This window comes from Prosopis cineraria, unplaced genomic scaffold, assembly GCF_029017545.1.
Source record: "Prosopis cineraria cultivar Desert tree isolate PC_DT_omini unplaced genomic scaffold, ASM2901754v1 PC3, whole genome shotgun sequence".
In the NCBI taxonomy this organism is placed as follows: Eukaryota; Viridiplantae; Streptophyta; class Magnoliopsida; order Fabales; family Fabaceae; genus Prosopis; species Prosopis cineraria.
This window is the reverse complement of record NW_026555334.1, coordinates 3,662,970-3,682,726: the sequence shown is the minus strand read 5'-3', so window position 1 is coordinate 3,682,726 and position 19,757 is coordinate 3,662,970. Positions and strand designations below refer to the sequence as shown.

The window sequence follows — 19,757 nt, the reverse complement described above, 5'->3', positions numbered from 1 at the left end:
TATACCTATAACTCTTAAATGGATGGTTTTCTAATATTTATTCCTATAATCTCCAATGGTTTCATGTTGCACTATAATGTAAAATAATTCTATTGATGAAATTGTAACTTTTAGGCATAGGGTTGGAGGCTTATAAATAGAGATTTGGCACAAAGGATTGTAAGCACATAAAAATTTACATGAATGTGAATTCTCCCCATTTCCTATCTCTATAGTTCTCTCTTACTTCTACTATATTGTTCATATTTGCTTATACTTTCATCAGAGAAAGGAATTTGAAAAAAGAAAAGAAAAGAAGAACAAAGTTGATTTGGTGGCCTGCATGTCATGCTCGAGGCTTGAAAGAAGAAAATTCTATCTAGATCTGTTTATAAATTATTTTCAATATTTTTATCAAAATAAAAAAAATCTTCAATTTTATTAATTTTGTCTAATTAAAATTCAATTAGTTTTTAACTTTATCCCTATTAAATATACATACTTTAATAATAAAATAATTTAAAATTTAATACCCTTCCCAACATTTAATGGAGTTAAAAGGGTAAAGATACACACAATAATAATTGATATACTTTATAAATAGAATCAAAATAAATATACTCTCTATTCTAAACAGGACTAGAAGAGTAATTGATATTAACTTCTTTTCGTTGCTTTTGTCAAAAAGAGTCAATTTTATTTATTTTCAAAGCAAATTACACTCACTCATATAATTCATCAATGTTTTTTTTAAAGGACGAACAGCCTAGAGACAAATAAAAACCTAACAGTCCAAAAGAAACAAACAAAAAACAGCAACCTAACGTGCCTACTATACAAGTCAAAACCAATACGAAGACAAACTAATTAAATTTATTTATAGCCCATTACTTTGGCGGGCCTACATTGGTTTGATTTTCGAAAGCAATGTGAAAGGTTATTGAAGTTATCCCATAATGCCCCCACTCGTTTTTTTCCCCCCTACTTTCGTAATTGTAAGTATTCTATAAAAGGAGATTGGGAGGAGAGAGGCAAGATTTGGTGCTTTAAGTAAAAATATTTGGTTTCGTTTGGTTATTAAAATTAAATAGAATGATAAATTATATCACCATTTCTCCCATAGCAAGCATAATAACTCTTAGTAATATATACTATAAAAATGTGAAGATTATTATATTAAAAAATTTCATAAATTATGATTCCTAACTCAATGAATAAATTTATTCATTTTCTTTATGAATATGCTCACATATCCCTTTTAATTATTTATTTTTATTTTTATTTTTTTAATTCATTTTATTTCATTTATTTCTGGTAAGCAAAACAAGACCAAAGGAAACTGCAGTTGGCCAAACAAAAAAAAAATTACATACACAGAAAACGCTGACTACACAATAGCATCTCTTTTACAACACACAAACTCCATGAACATTATTAATAAAACAAAAGATATCTCCTAGCACAAACCTTCCAGTCAATAAATTAAATTGGCTTATTAAATATTGAAAAAAGAAAAACCAGAAAGAAATGATAAAAGAAGCTGCGAAGCACACCCTAAGACCACACGTACGGCAGGATCGCTGACTTAGACTTGAAGGAAACCATCAAAAGGGTTGAATCGTGCGACAGGAATACATAAAGATCATTGGCTCTTGGAGCCGTCAATCCTGGCCGTTCATCCATATTAATAGTCTTGCCATCGGCGATGATCTTGCCATCGGAATCGAGCGGCTTCCACGTGAAGCACTGAATGAGAGCTCCGATGACGACGGGCAGCTCCCGCATGGCAAGAGGCTGACCGGGGCAGCCCCTCCTGCCGGAGCCAAAAGGCAATAACTCATAGTGATGGCCTTTGACATCCAAGCCACTCTGTTTTCCCTCCAAAAACCTCTCAGGAGCGAACTCTAACGGAGATTGCCAGATCTTGGGATCTCTTCCCATGGCCCAAACGTTGACGAACAAGAACGTTCCCTTGGGAATCAAGTAACCACTCACAACACAGTCTTGTGTTCCTTGTCTGTTGATCATTGCGACTGGAGGATGAAGCCTCATGATTTCTTTTACTATTGCGTTAATGTATGGAAGGTTTGGGATATCTGATTCGTTTATTAATCTCTTTTGTTCAGTCACTCTGTCTACTTCTTCCTGTGCTTTCTTCAGAACTCTTGGGTTTTTTATCAGCTCCGAAACTGTCCATTCCACTGCTGTCGCTGTTGTGTCTGTTCCTGCCGTGAAGAAATCCTTTATATATTCCAACCATGACAATTACACAAGTTAGATATATGTAGTTAATTAATTTTAATCATATACTCCTCCTTCAGTTAAAAAATTAAGGTATTTTTAATTGAATTTTATTTTAATAAAGTAATCACTTATTTTCAAACAAATCCTATCTTTTTATATTTTTTTCTATTTAATAAGATATTTTACTATAAAATAAATATAAAGTAATTTATTTAATAGGAGTATTTTTAAAAAAGGATAATGATTGCACCTTGAGAAAATAAAAATGCATTATGTTTTTAAATATTTAACCCCTTAAAAATTTTATATTTTTAAGTGGAGAGAGTATTCTTTAAATCCAAAAAAAAATCCAAATATTTGATCATATATAGTGAAACGTTTTAAAAATATATACTTGTTCTTCTAGGTAAACAAGGGGAAGAGAATGTAAAAAATATATTACCCTTCAATGTAAGAGGGAATTAAATATTTCATTTAATTTAAATTCTATGAAATAAAGATCTGTAAATTTATGTGAAAATTTTCTTTTAAAGAAGAAAGAGTCGATTTTATATTTTATAAAAATAATAAAAACAGGAAAAATACTAAAAAGATGCTTCAAAGAATTTCATAGATCTAAACTTTGAAGAATTTAAATCATGAGTTTATTTTAGTTTTAAATGAAAATTCTATTTCATTTATTTCTCGTATTTATTAGTTTTTTTTTCCAAATGATCCTTACTAAGTACACATTAGTGTGAACAATGAATAGCTAGGGATAGTTTTTAATATAAACAAATAAAAAAGATATGTTAATCCTTCGGCCATAATTATGAGATAAAGTAACCGAATTTATAATTCTTAAAAAGAGTATTTAATATTTAATATTATTAAACTCCTTAAAAATAGTTGACTTTTCAATTTTAACATTTACTAAAATCAATGATCAAAAGAAAGCAGTGTCATTGAATTATACATGTAATTAATAAGGGACAATATTAAAAAAAGCGTAACTACTGCATCTTTATCCTATGTCTAAGATTAAATAAATTTTTAAAAATTTTCACTATAATTAAGACCGGATATATTTAAGATCATATGAAATTTTAAAAATAATTAAAGTATATATTTAATCCTTTAACTTTACATAACGTTATATTTTAATCTCTTAATTTTATAAAATATTTTTTAATCGTTTGACCCTAATATTATTTTTTTATCTCAATAAATTTTTATATTAAATTTTTAAATATTAATAAAATATTTTTAAATGTTGACATAATGAGTTTAATTTTTTTAAAATAATAATAATTAATACAAAAAAATTATTTGTAACTAACAATATTTTGATTAAAGGATTAAAAAGATATTTTAAAAAAATTAAATGATAAATGATTGAAATGAGAAGTATATACTTTAGTCTTTAAAAATTCAGAGTATAATTAAGACAGGAGGGATTTTTTTTTTTACAAACAAACTAGCTTAATTAATAATTTACTTAATATATGTGAGTTAATTATATGATAAGTTTCTCCGTGGAGCTACTCACCAAAATTAACGCCTTCACATGGTTCCTAGTCAAAGAAACCTCGGAACTCTCATCTTCGGCGACGTCGAGCAAGATGTCGAGAAAGTCCCTCACTTTCTCTTCTCCATCTTGATCAGGGCCGTCCTCTGCCTTCACAGAAGCTTTTTGTTGCTTTCGAGACTCCTCGCGAGCGGAGATGATCCTCTCCAAGAAAGCATCGAATCTCCTGTGCAAGTCCACGGCTCTCTTTCTAAATCCTTGAACATCTAAGGTTTTGCAGATTTTAATAAAATCGGCGACGTTAAACTCTCCGAAGATCTGCGTCACCTCCCGAGCCAGATTCCGAGCCTCCTCGGCCTGTCTGTCGGTGCCGGTGCTCTGGATGCTCAGAATCATCCGCGAGATGACGTTGCCGGAGAGCTTCATGAGTTCTTGGGTGAGGTTCACGCTCTCTCCGGTCATGGATTTATCCATGAGATCCTTAATGAACCGGTGGATCTCGCTGGCCCGACCCGGACAAAACTGCCGGATGGTTCGGGCTCCCAAGAGCTCCGTGTTACTCAACTTCTTGATGAATCTCCAGTACGTATTGTAAGGAGCGAAGGCAAAAGCAGCATTATCGTAGGTCACGAGATTGATGGCAATGCTCATTGGACGAGCACAGTAAGCGAGCTCGTTGGTTTTGAGAAGCTCTTTGGCTAGTTCAGGAGTGCTGGCTACGACCATGTTGGTTGAGCCGAGCCGAAGGTGCATGAGAGGACCATATTTGATCTGAAGCTCGTGCAAGGCTTGGTGAACCAGAGGCTTGAGGAGGTGGAGGTGGCCGACCAAAGGCAAAGCCGGCGGGCTCGGCGGAAGGCTCAGCGTCGGCGTCGGCTTCGACTTGATCCTTCTCATGAAAAGAAGAAGCCAAGCTGAGGCCAAGAGGATCCCACCTAACAACACAAGTTGTGACACCATGTTTGTTTGGGATTTCCCAACTCGAGAAGAAGGGAAATGGCAGATGGTGGCTTGATGAGTTTTCAGTTCTGTATTAGCAAGGCTATACATGTGTTTATATATATACACAAACACGCGTCTGATCTCAGTGTGGAGCAAGTGAGGTGCTCGTCAGTCATCATTAAACAATAGTATTTTAGCTTAAAGGGATCTAGCATTTCAAGGCAATCTTAAATACTTAGTACTTCCAATTTTGTTTTACCTCGTATTTCTCATAAAATGAATTACCTTGTCAGCCAATCTCGCATTTGAATTCAATAATGGGTGTTTCATTTGGCATATACTCCTTCATCTAAAAATATAAAATATTTTTTAAAAAATTAGATGTTAAAAAATATAAAAAAAATTTAATTTTTTAACATATAATTATTATTTTTTTCAAAAGTGTCCCTATTAATAAATAATTTTATATTTATTATAAGATATTTAATAAAGATACATATAAAAAGATACAGTTAGTTTAAAAGTATGTAATTATTTTATCAAATAGTAAGATTCAGTTAAAAATGTTTTATATTTTTTGAAAAGAAAGTATGTTAATAATGACTTGATTTAATCCAATTCAATGATTGTTTTCATATAACATTAAACAAGTATCATATTTTAAATTTTTTGGACAGGACGATCTATAATTGTGAGGATTGTTTCAAATTTTTAAAAATAAATATATGTTGATAATTTTTAAATATTTATAAAATCCAACAATTATAATTAAGATACTAATTGATGTCATTCACTCAATCTAAATTTTAGCTACTTTCACTCTTCGTCCCATTTTATAAAATAGTTTAATTTTAGTAAAATTACGATATCAATGAAATTAAATAAAATAAAATTTGAAATCTTAATTTTTCTATCAAATTTTAAAAATAACATTTATTTAAAAAAGGAGACAGAGAAAATACATTTAAATAGTACGTTTGGATAACCGTCAATAATGAAATCATTATTTTTTAAAAACATTTTATATTTTAGAATATTGAATTATTTTTTTAATAATAAACATATCGAACCATTTAAGAATGTTTTATGAAATGAAGAAGAGGAAGTATGAGAATATTGTCAATATCGCATGGTGGGCATAGGTCGTCTCCTGATGCTTCCCTCAAGTTCCCTCGTGGAATGTTAAAGACATCAATGATAACTTTTTTTTCGTTAGGCTTCATTTTTAAAAAAATTTACCACTTTGCCACACTTATGCACGCGCCAGGATGGACCAGGACACAACTTAATAATAGGAGAGAATTTTTATCTTTATTTGAAATGATATATCCATTAAAATAATAATTTCCTAAGAATATTAAAAATATAAAAAATAAAATTGTCATCCGGACAAACAATGAGATTTATGATGCACCGCAGCGAAACTGATCCCCATGAATTGGCTGGGCGCTATAATTTGCGTCATTAATAGTACGACATTGATAATACATGTGTGCAGACTCTGGACAATATAAGATAGGACAGTGAAATGCTCTATATATATTACGTAGGCTGGGCCCCACTCCTTCCTTCAAATCAAAATCAGTCAATTGTACCCATTACGCGCCCTTTCTTTGCGTGGATTTGCTTCTTCTTTATTATTATTATTATTATTATTATTATTTACTGTGGATGGCGTGTTACGCAGTAGTGGAACCACGTTATTAAAAGGGTGGCCATGGCCATCCCAGCTTCCACCACTTTATATACAGGGAAAATGGCAATAAACTTTTTTAAATTATACAAATGAAAATCTGATATTTTTTTTTGGACAATCTCTTAAAATAATATAATTTCACAAAGTTTTTTAGATACTTTTAAAAATATTATTTTATTTTTATTAATAAATTATAATTTTTTATTTAATTTTTATAATTTTTCAAATAAAAATTATATTTTTTGAGTTGTGATTGAGATTTGTTATTTTAAAAATTTATTTTTTAAAAATAAAAATTATATTTAATAAATTATAATTTTTTTGTTCAATTCTTTACAATTTATAGAACAAAAGTTGTCATTCTTTAGACGAAACTTGTGATTGACGTTTATTATTTTTAAAATTTATTTTTAATAACAAAAATTATACTGGATAAATTATGATTTCTTATTTAACTCTTACAATTCACAGAAAAAAAAATTGTTATTTCTTAAATAAAAGTCATGTTTCGGGCTTGTAATTTTCAATAAGGGTAACATAGTTATTTCATTTTAAATTTATTGACACAAAAATTTTTAGGACTTCAGTCAAATTATAGCACTTTGAGGGATTAAATTATAATTTATATGATTCAGAGAGATTTTATTGCCATATTTCCTTTTATATATTCCACCAATTTCTATTACAGGAATTTTTTTTTAGTTGTTAGTATAATATAATTGATTTGGTATTAGTATAACGTATTTTTTGTTATTAACTTTACTTGACAACATAAAATAAATTTCTAATTTTATTCTTATTTTAATAAAAAATTTTAAAATTTACATTATATTGTCTCTCATAGTTAATGGATCTAAATGTGATATTGAGAAAATGTAATTAATACTCCGTCAAATGTCTTATTATATTAAGAATCAAAGAATCTTTCAAGAATGAGCCCTATGATGAGAATTGGATGAAGTAGATATATACTCATTTTGTTAGATTTATAAATTATGTCCAACATGTTTTATTAGAATATAAAAAAAAACTCATTGGCTCTATCTAAAAATATAATAAGTTTTTAATTTTGCCTACATTAAATATACATGCTTTAGAATGTGTTTTATCTCATCAACATTTAATAGAGGGCAAAGAGTGAAATTTGTGATAAAAATTTAATGATATAACTTATAACTAATGATGTGCTTGTTAAAATTGAGGAAAAAATGGCTACCCTTCAATTTTCTGATTATACACTAATATGGTGGGAAAATTTCTTGGTGAGGCGTCGACTTCAACATAAGAAGCCTCTAAAATCTTGAGAAAAACTTAAGAAGTACATGAAAAAAAGAACGTACCCAGCTATTACTACATGGATTTGAATAGAAAATTCTAAACTTTTAATCAAGGGAGCATGTCTATGGTTGAATATATACATGAACTTAATAAACTTAAAATGAGAGTCGGAGAGCAAGAAGATTATCAAGCGTCCATCACTCAGATCCTTGATGGATAATGGCCTGAAATTCGACAAAAGATTGAAATTGTATACTTTGTTAATAAAGAATTGGTCCATAAAGCAATGACAATAGAAAGAAACTTGAAGGAAAAGAAAATTAAATCTTCTACTATATGGAGAGACTCTTAATCTACATCTAAATGAAAGAATTTTAAGGCAATTGAAAATCCCAAGCCAAGGGCTAAGGAAGAATTCAAGGGTAAAAGTCTCTAATTATAAACCTTTATATTAACAATTGAATGTTTTAAATGTAAAGAAAGAGGTCACAAATCTTATCATTGTCCTAGTAAGCGTATTGTTATTGTACTTGAAAATGGAGGTCATAATAGTGAGCATTCTAATTACAATAATGATAGCTATGATGATTCTAATGGAAATTCGAATGACTCCCTTAATGGAGAAGAAATGGCCTATTACTCGAGGGGTCTTAGTTACTTTGCTTGTACTTAATGCACAACTATAGGTTGATGCTAAAACTGAATGAAGAGAGCAGATATTACATACTCATTGCTACATTTAGGGTAAGATTTGCAATGTTAGCTTTGACAATAGTTGTCAATTGAATTTGGCTAACACTATTCTTGTCAAGAAATTGAACTTGAACACCATCAATCATCCTAAGCCCTACAAATTCTAATAGTTGAATGAATGTGCTCAGATCATAACAAAACAAGTTCTAATTCCATTTACTATCAGTAAATATATTAATGATTTCCTTTGTGATGTAGTACCAATGATGGCTTGCCACTCATTGCTTGGGAGACTGTGATAGTTTGACAAAAGTGCCATGTATGATAGTCGTAAGAACACCTTATTTTTTGAACATAATAGGTGATAAACTACCTTATTGCCCATGAAGCTTATGTTGACTTATAAATATCAAAAAAAGATTGTAAAAAACTATAGAAAACTACAAAAAGAGGGGGGAAAGGAGGGAAAAATTGAAAATCTATTTGCAAAAAAATAAATGAGGTGATGAGTGCAATTGAGCGTGATGAACCACTCTTTGTACTCTTATGCCAAGATGTTTATTTTAACATTAACATTTCTTTCTTTAGTTGTAAAATTAGGCAACCAGGCATTTTAAGTGTCCATGTTTTGCAAAATTCGACAAAATGTACATGAGAAGGAGGAGAAAATATGAGATACTTTCGATTTTTGCTATGCCAGGACATGAAATCTTTGAGTCTTGAAGAGGATTTAGGCTGTGCAACCGCATGGGGTGAGTTTCTAGCTTCCTTTTTTGCATTTCTATATAACTTTTATTGAGTTTGATGAAGATTTTTAAGTTAGAGTTTTCCTATAGGGTGTTTAATCCAAACTTATGATACTTTATTATGGTTGTTGAGTTCGTTGGAAGTGTAATAAATGCTAGGAAACATTTATTTGAGGTTAGAATTTGAATTTGAGAATTTTGGGTGAAACCTAAGCCTTTGAGGTTGAAAGGAGGATTAATTTGAATTATTTGGATGTTTTCTGGGGCCTAGTTGTTCCTTTAAGTATAGATAAATGTTTCTAAGGTGTTAGAATGATGATTTAATGCTTGAGGATAATTTATGATTTTTGGAGGTATTTTTGAAAGAATTTTGTGATTATATGATGATGAAACATTGATGTTGGAAGTGATTTGGGGATTATTTAGAGCTTATAACTACAAGAGTATATTGGAGAGAATTTTTGGAAGGGTTAAAATGATTGCTAACCTAAATTAATGCTAATTGGGGGCTAGACCTAGACTCTCTAATTCTAAAATTTGGAGTTATTTATTTGGTTGTAATATAAAACTAATATGTGGTATGCTTGAAATGATTGTGTAGATTGTATTAACCAGTAGAGGAAGTGGTGTTATGAAGGGGAATTGTTGTTCAAAACATAAAATAACTATTATTAATGTATGGTGGGTGTGTGTGATTGATTGTGTTATTTTGTTATTTGATGAATTGTAATTGATTGAAAATAATGTTTTACTTAAATATAACCAAACATTCATTAGTCCTTTCTGATCATATATCACACTATTTTTACTTAATTACGTTTGATTAATCTAATTAATAAGATGTTAATTTTTAGGATGTTATAAATTTCATCTAAGTCACTTTTGTTCCTCTTCATGCATGACATTTAGATGTGTTATGTACATTCTAATCAAGTGTTGAACAATGTACAAGAGTTACATGAGCTTTCAAGAGACTTTCACTCCAAGACTGCTAACCTAGATTGAATTTTGTCTATGTTCATTCTTGAAACCCCTCAATCGAATTTGTTCAGCATTTTAGATATTTTTCATGGCTTTAATAACCAAAAACCAATCCTATTCTACTCATTTACACCACCATAACATATACAAATAAGTGGTCTTGCAATTCATTTTACACTTTTAAACTTTTTGTTTAGTTTCATCTTTTATTTTCCTGTCAACTTCTCTAACTTCTAGCTTTTGTTTTTCACTTCTTCTCTGCATTTTCCTTCACTTTCTTCCATTTTCCCATCCACATTCCTTCATCTCAATCAAGTAATCAAGCTATGGAAGTCATCTTAAAGAGGATTCAAGCTTGGATTATAGGAGGCATCACCATGAGAGGCTAGAAACTTTGAGGCTTTCCAAGAAAAATGAAGCCACATCTTGAGTTTTTCTAAACCTTTTCTTATGCTTTCAATTGCTTTAGATTATTCTCTTCTTCTTCTTTTGATTCTTAATTCATGTACCATGAATGTATCTTCTAGGATTTAGAAATTTGTTCTTGGCCAAGACTTTCTTTAGAGAAGAAGATGATATGATTTTAATTCTTAGACTAGTTGTGCACTTCAAGTGTTTATATTTAAGACTGATGATTTGATGAATGAATACATATTTACCTTTCAATCTCTTGCTGTGTGTCATGCCAATTAGCCTTTGTTTAGGTCCTAATTAATATTATAATCTTGATTGGTTTAAAGTCTTAAACATGATTGGGCGACCTAGGACTAATTTCAAAGATTGAATTATATATTAGTGTACCTATTAGAAAGATTTATGTGTTGTAATCCTAAGTGGTCACGAGGGATCTATCACCAATCACCTAGTCTTGATGATTATTGGGACACATTCACACAACAATTGAAGAGAGTAATTGAATCTACAGTAAGGCAACGAAAAATAAAGGATAAAAGTGGTGGATTCATACTTAGGAAGCTACCTTTGACACTTGGTTGAACACTGCATTTCTTTTTTATTATTTTACACTAAACCAAAATCATAAATACACTTTTCCTCTATTAAACTCATGAATTTTAATTTGCAATTTTAATTTATAATGATCATTGACTTGAATTGATTGCAATTAATTTGCAATTACTTGAATTTATAATGTGATTGTAGATCATACTATGTCGGAATTCATATAATGGATGGTGGTAGATTTATCGGTGGGAGGAATATTAGTGATGCCTTGTATATTCTTGGTCCTATTGAACTTGTCTTGCCTTTCCATACACATCATATACATTTTCATTAAACTCAAAACTATTTGAAGAATATATGGATGGATAAAAATAAGTATTATATATAGCAGGTTGACACAGTCCATCCTGAATAATAGTCAACTTGATTTAGAAAAGGGCTACACAAAGGATTAGAGAGATTGGACTTCTGCCTAACCTGAAATTTGGTCTTTCTTATGAAAAGGATTGGGTTAGGTAATCTATAGTCCGATTTCGTCTAACGATAATCCAAAAATTAATAGGACTAAATTTAGCCTATAGGACTGGAAGACTGATCTTGTTAGTCTAGTATTCACTTAGCTTTTTTTTCTTTTTCCTCTAAGAGGCAATAATCCATTTCAATCTAATAAACTCAATTAAGATAATAAAAATACTTATAATCATAATAAATCCACAATAATTTTCAACAAGAAAAAATTATTTCAGTTACAATCCAAATAGTCCATATTATTAAATTATTAGTTTGAGCGTGCAACTATACGAGGAACCAGACTTTTAAATTATTAATAGTCTTAACTTATTATTATCAATAATTAGTGAATTAATTATAATCATATTAAATAAATTTAATAGGACTAAACTGGACCGAGTGGTCCAAATGTCCAGTCTCCTATCCAATCCAGCCTGAAAAAAATTTGATCTTTTTAGTCTTTTTAATTCTAAAGAAATAGTTTTTAATAGGATTAGACCTTCTCAGGTTAGACTAGGTCTAATAGGACTAAAAGACTTCTGCACAGCTTTAATTTAAAGTTGGAAATTTGGGCCAAGCCATTTTTCCTATATTTTTTGTTAGGTTAGCCTTGAAAATTTAGTGCAAAATTGGGTAAAGGACTTTTAGACTCAGGCGTAAAAGCTTGCAAAATAAGGCTCAAACTTGGGCTAGCATAAAAGTTTTTTTTGTTTTTCCTTAAATTTTTTACTCTTATTTGTCATCTAAAAAAAATTCCTTACTGAATCTTAACTTCAAATAATCAAACGCTAACCACTAAAGTATTGAATCATTAAAGTACTAAAAAGCAACAATTTCCCAATATTGCAAGATGGCATGTGAAATCTTGAGTGTTTTGATTATTACAATGGCTAGTGAGTCGACTTTCAGTGTTCAGTCACATATTATCACGAAATATTGGCCTTACCTTCTTTTAGATCATGGTGATAATTTTTTTTTTTTAACGAAGATCATGGTGATAATTGATGCATGGTTTTCTTCACAGTAATTTACTTATATTTTATCACCTATCTTAAATATTTTTATTTTTCAATGAAAACATGAAAATCATACAATATGTTCGCTATTTAAAATTGGTGAAGAAGATGAAAATATTGATGGTGTCAAATTAGCAACTCCAACACTTGAGCTTTCATTAGCTTGAGATGCAAACTAAAATATTTTGTTTACAAATGATGATGATGATAATTATTAGACACTTAATGACCTTTTAGAACATTTGCGTGATCTTTTATTTTCATTAGTACTTAAACTATGAACTTTGGACTTAAAATTTTATTGAATATTTTGAAATTAAATTATATTTTGTCAAAAAAAATGTGAGTTTTAGAATAGTCACACTTTAAACCTTGATAATTCTTGGCGGGCTTTCAAAAGCATCATATTAATTTTTTTTTAAAAAAAAACAAGACTTTTGAACTCAAATCTTAATAGACTGGCCTTTATAAGTCTAGCTATATCCCATTTCCCAACTCTAGCCTAATTCAAATCAATCTCTTGTGTCACTCTAATATCGACTGAACTCGCAGTATCTTTTATCTTGAAAGGTATGCAAAGTTTTTATTGATGTGATAAATAATAAGGTGGTTTAAAAAAAGTATTAATAAATGAGAAAATTAAAGTTTCACTTAATCATTATACATATAAAAGTGGGGTTAAAGATTACGAGAGAATGACATGTGTTCATTTTTGGATTTGCTGTAATTTTGTGTTTCAGGGCACCTTTCTTGTGATTATGTGCTCCAAAGTTAGGTTTGGAGTTTGATTCGAGATGATTTATTATTTTTAATGTATATAAAATATATTATTCAGGTTTGGAGTTAAATATAGGATGAATTATTAATTTTTATATGTATATACAAATTTATTTTTTACCTATTTAAAATTTAAATTTGATCATATTTGAATTCAAATGAGTATCTATCTATTTAAAAATTTTAAAAAAATAACCTTTGTTTAAAAATTTTCATATATCATCATGATTTTTTGAAAATTTTCTTCAATCCTAAAGATTTGCTGAAAATTAAGATTCATATGATCGAATATATATATATATATATATAAATTTAAATTAATATCTATTTATTTAAATATTTAGAAAAAAAATCTGTGTTTAAATATTTAGATCTATTCTCATAATGTCAAAAAAATTTGTATCATAAAATAAAGCATAAATATCTTTTTATTTGAAGTCAAATTAATATCTATCTATCTAAATATTTAATAAATAATTATGGGTTTAAAAATAGTAAAGTACATATTTTTTATTTACAAAAATGCATATCATCAATAATTTATGTTTAAAAATATTAATTTTGATGGGTTGATATACATATTTAACATTGCATGGTTTAAAGTATTAATTTTATTTATGATTTACAAAATATATATGATCAATGATAATTAATTTTTAAATTCGAATTAATTTGGAATCAATTTAAATATTTAATCACAAAAATTAATACTTAATATCTGTTTAAAAAATCACCCCTTATTTTTCCTCCCAATTTAGCCTTATTTATTATAAATTACTAGGCTAGGCTAATATTCCATTTTGAAATTCTGAATTTGAATCATTCTTGTAATCCCATTAGGTTTATTCTTCTCTCGATTATTATTCATAACATCCATGGCCTCTGCATCTGAGATTTACGCAATCCATACCATCAATACGATGAAAAAGGATTGGCGTATTGTTGTTCGGGTGATTCATCACGTGTGGAGATTGCCAGGCAAAAATATATCCAAAGACTTCAATCGGTGTTGAATTAGTCTTCTAGAATGTTGGAGTTATGACTTTTGTATTTCCTTTTTAACATTTGTAACTCATCAATTATATCCAATATTTAATACTTAATAAATCTATTTGAGATTGGATCTCTATGGTCATTTGAAATTTTTTTATGAGGCATTTTAGAGAGAGGTTGTAGTTGTTTAAAATATATAAATTTTTAAAATTTGGGGTCTCTCAATACTTTGGATCATATCAAACAATGAACCATTCATACAAGATGAGCTCTATATACTCAACTATTGTGAAGTTGCATCCTAAGACAAGTTCCATTTATCGTTTTGAGTTACATTTTTTCAATATTTTAGATATTGTAGATAAGGAGGCAAGAGAAAACAAATTATAATTACTTAGTAGGTATATTATTAAACTTTCTAAATTTTTATTTGAAAACTCTATTTAGCATGTTTAAGATAATATCTTATCTTAAACTTTTTCTATTTATTTGAAAACCTTATTTAATGCACTTATATAATACCCCATCTACTCAAAAACTTTTCCTATCTTAAACTTTATTTTTTAAAACTTTATTTAATGAAACATATATGTAGCACTATACTTTATTTATATGAAGTATATTAAGTTAGACTTGCTATGTCGATATATGAAGGTTAGATAATTCAATGTTGTTTATAGTCGTACCTTAATAATTATTTATACATAGCAGGTTCCTTCATCATTGTTTATTTTTCTAATTTATTTTATTTAATTAATCATGTAAAATGAAAAATCATAATTATTCTACCTTGTAAATGACACCAACTTTAACAATTAAAAAATATATTATTAGTTTAAATGATCGCTCAAGAGTAACAACAACATTTTTTAAAAAGGTGTGAGATTAAACAATTATAATTCAATTGTATATTATATTATATAGAAGTAAAAAGGCATACGAAATTTCTCTATTTAATAGATTATATATCAGATTGGTTTTAAATTTTATGCTTTTTGTTTCACTTATTTGATTTTTTAATGTTCTTCAATTTTTTATTTTCCATTTTTTGTTTGATACATGTCCAGTTGATAATTTTAATAAAAATTTGTGAGCCCTGCCTAATAATTCACATTCTATTCATCCATCACATATAGATTTGAAATATCTAATCATATATAAAAATAAGGTTAAATGCTACGAGAAAATACCACGTGTTCATTTTTAAATTTGCTGTAATTCTATATTTCGAGAGGCTCTTGCAATTCTGTGCTTCAGAGTTGAATTCAGAGCTAAGTTTGAGTTGATTTATTATTTTTATATGTGCATAAATTAAAGTATTTATGTTTGGAGTGAGGTTTGAAATGATTTATCATTTTATATATATTAAATTTTTTTTATCTATTTGAAATTCAAATTTGATAATTTGACAAGGATATTATATTTTAGACATATATTTATTTGAATTCAAATTAATATCTGCATATTTGAATATGTAGAAAAAAGAAATTGTGTTTAAATATTTAGATCTATTCTCATGATTTTTAAAAATTTAAATCATCTACTAAATTATGGATATCTATTTACTTGAATGCACATTAATATCTAGCTATCTATTTAAATTTAAATATTTAAAAAACTATCATCGGATTAAAAATTTTAATTCAAATTATCATTTCCAAGATATATATTTACAACGATTATGGGTTTAAAAATATTAACACTTCATTATGTATAATGATGGTGGTATTAGAATTGGATTAATAAACAAATAGGATCTTGAACTCTTAGTCAAAAATTATCCTGAATCCTGAACTATTAAAATATATAAAATAAATTTTAAATTTTTAAATTCATAGTAAAATAAACCCTTATGGTTAACTTTTTTAACATTATTACTGTAACAATCAGAATTAAATTTATAAAAAAATAAACCCTAAATAGTATCTGTATGGACAGTAATGATATTAAAAAGTTAATGGTCAGGGTTTTTTATTTTTAATTTAAAATTTTAGAGTTTATTTTATATATTTTAAGAGTTTAAGGTCTAAAATGATTTTTGAGCAATTGTTCAAGGTCTTATTTACTTATTAACCCATTAGAATTAAAAATAGATATCATTTACGGAAACAATGGTGGCATTCCTATGAATTTCTATAATTGAATAAAAAATATATATCATTTAGGACTTTAAATTCAGGTTATTGTTTAATATATATTAAGCATCTGTCATCACAAAAAAAAATTAATATCCATTATTATTTTAAAAATTACCCTTTCATTTTTCCTCTCACTTCAACCTTATTCAATTATAAATTAATAGTGTTAGCCACGCATCACATTTCACCCCCTCCATTTTTTATATGTATAAAAAAATTGAATTTACTTGAAAATATTAAATATCAATATTTTTTTAATACAAGATTTAGTTAGGAATTCAATTTGGATTTGATATTGGAATTAAAAATCAGTATAACAATGTCATGCCAGAAAAAAAGATCAATTCAACAATCAGATTAATAAAAAAAAAACCACAATTTCCTCTATTTTACTTAGTATTCACCATTTAAATTTATAAACTATGCAATTAAATCAAAACCAAAACTTACTTGGTGATAGGTTGTAGCAAGAGAAGAAATGCAATTACCCAAAAAAAGGGGAAAATATTCAAAGTTTCAAACTTTAGTATGCATGAATCTCTTTACATGAGTTTCAAATGTAGTTTTGAGTTAGTTTTTCAACATGCTAATGTAAGTTTTTGTGTTTATGATCTTCTTCAAAGTAAATATCATTTTTTTTATTTTATAGTTATACACATTGTCTATTGATTGTTGAATTCCTCCAATTATTTGAAAGTCCTTAATAAGAAACCAAGGTCTATTCACTCTTATAGCTTTGATTTTTTTAGAGTTGTAGACATTTGAAAGAGGGGTGTTACTAACAAGAATTAGCCCTAGAGAAGAAATTACATACTTGAGTTCTAATAGTGTTATAAAAGATGATGGAGACATGAATTCACTTGATAACTTATACTCTACAGATTTTTTTAAATTCAATTACAATGTTAAGACTTCCGAATCGTGAAATAAGACTGAAAATTGATGCCCCAATTATTTTGATGTGAAACATTAATAAGTTTATGGGATTGTACAATAGTAGAAGTCTTATAATTACAAGAACTAAAAAACATGTTATTGAAATCTAAAAAATGTCTGAGTCAACTACAAGAATGAAAGTATATATACCTCATATTGCTATGTGTCCATCTGATTTTAGGTTTTCATTTACTATAAAAAGAAGGCAAATTTCTATTATGCTCACTTTTGTAATAACCATTAATAAAAGCCAAGGCTAGAGCATGTGTAATGCAGGTTTGTGCTTGCTTTGTCTTGTTTTCATGCATGGTCAGTTATATGTTGTTGTTTCTTGTGTTCAAAGTAGGAAATGTTTAAAAATATTGGTTTTTGATGAGGATGGTTAATCCACAGACAAAACTTCTAACATTATTTATAGGAAAGTTTTTGATAATTTAATCTAGTTAATTATAAATTTTTATTAATATGGTTATTGTATCTATTCACAATGTATTCATTTAGCTTTGACATTGACTTAACACTAATATGCATATTTAATATTAAAAATAATAATTATATAGCCCCACTATGTATAGGATAATATGGAGTATTTGAGATGGTATGCTACAAATTATTTTTTTGAGAAAAATCTCCTACAAAATTAACACTTATTTACAAAAATTTTAATTCATCATAAATGATAGATATGTCATTTATAAAAAAAATTATTATATATGACACGTGCATCACATGAATACTTTACCAATATAATTAATTATTAATTATATTATATTGAGCGAGAATTGCAAGCAATTTTCCCTTAATAAATTGCTTTTTATGATATGCGTGAGGGCTGTCTATACCCAACTATCACTACGTTGGTAGTCTTCATTTCTCCCTGTTTTTTGGTCCCCATTTCTCCATCAATACATTAACACTTGCATGCTTTGATTCCGTGTTGGTGATCACACCACGCACCACTTCACAAGTCGCTACGTGGCAAGAAACCCGCCACTCTTTAATTTAGATCCATGCTGCAGCAGCATTGAAGGAAAATCCATGAGAAATTAAATCCTCCTCTAATCTTATTTACATGACACTTTTAATATATTTTATTAAAATTAATTAATTAATTATATTTAAAATTTTAACAATTTTTTAACTTTTCTCCTATTAATATATATATATATATATTATTAACATATTTTTTTCTTTAACATTTAATGAGGGTTAAATAAAAAATTTTGCAGTGAAAATTTAATAAAATAACTTATAAATAAGATAAAAAAAGTTCTCTCCCTGCTTTATAAATAAAATTAGAGGGAGTAGCTTGTAAAACTGGCTAATCCCTAAATTGTGGACTCCCCCAGCACGAGTTGGAAAAACCTGCTACCAATGTTATATATATTTTTTAAATTCTTTTCCTATTTTTTGAGAAATGTAAATCTAACCGCAACAACATAATTTTTTTAAAAGTTTTTTCCTTTTGTTTTTAGAAATGCAAAGTAATGGAAGCCAAAAGTTAGCCTGACTTAAGGAACTATTAACATAGTGCAGGAAAGAAGGGAGAGAAGAAAAAATAATATGTAACATAAGAATGAAAAATCATGTGCAAATACCCATCTAGATGATATACCTTTTGGATTTCATGATCCATCAACAAATTCTGAACTATTTACACCATCAACGCAAGCTACGGCAGCTTCATGTGTAGAGAAATCAACAAATCCAGAGTCTTTCCTCTTAACATTATTAGCCACATTCCAGGCAACTATAATTCATACAATTACCATAACCTTTAAAGTCATCCCTAATAATATGGAAGTGGAAGTGGAATCCTGTAAGATCAGGACAGAACCTGGAACATAAATAAGAATGGACACAAATAAAGAAGAAAATGAAACAAAGAAAAAGGAAAAGATAATGATAATGATCAATGAAAAGAATTTCTAAAGCATGTGCCTTCAACAACCTTAGTCTTCAAAGACAACTTAATAGTTTATAAGACTTTTAATCACATCTGTATTTATCATATGATATACTCATACGCAAGTGCAGTTCGCAACATAGTTTTAAACTCTAAAAAAAAATTCTCTTCATTAATCTTGTTCAAAGAAGTATAAAAACATGGCCTATGCCTAGGCATATGTAAGACAATCTAAATCTAAAATAAACCCTAAAGACTAGAAATCTCTCTAAGAGTGGTGTTTAATTACATATTAGGAATGAGAAATTAAGAGCCATTTTAAAAGCTTTTCTAAAGACTAAACTTAGACTCAGATCAACAAAATAAATGTTCTAAAATCAAAAGGATTTAATGATATGTTGAAATTACGAAATAGTAAGTCAAACCATAAGAAACATGTGCTGAAAATGCAA

At 28.3% G+C, this 19,757-nt stretch overlaps 1 pseudogene; it reads right to left on the bottom strand.

The window, feature by feature from the left end:
- Positions 1 to 1,324: 1,324 nt before the first annotated feature.
- LOC129307153 (cytochrome P450 93B16-like) lies at positions 1,325 to 4,741 on the bottom strand (annotated as a pseudogene).
- Between the last annotated feature and the right edge of the window lie 15,016 nt (positions 4,742 to 19,757).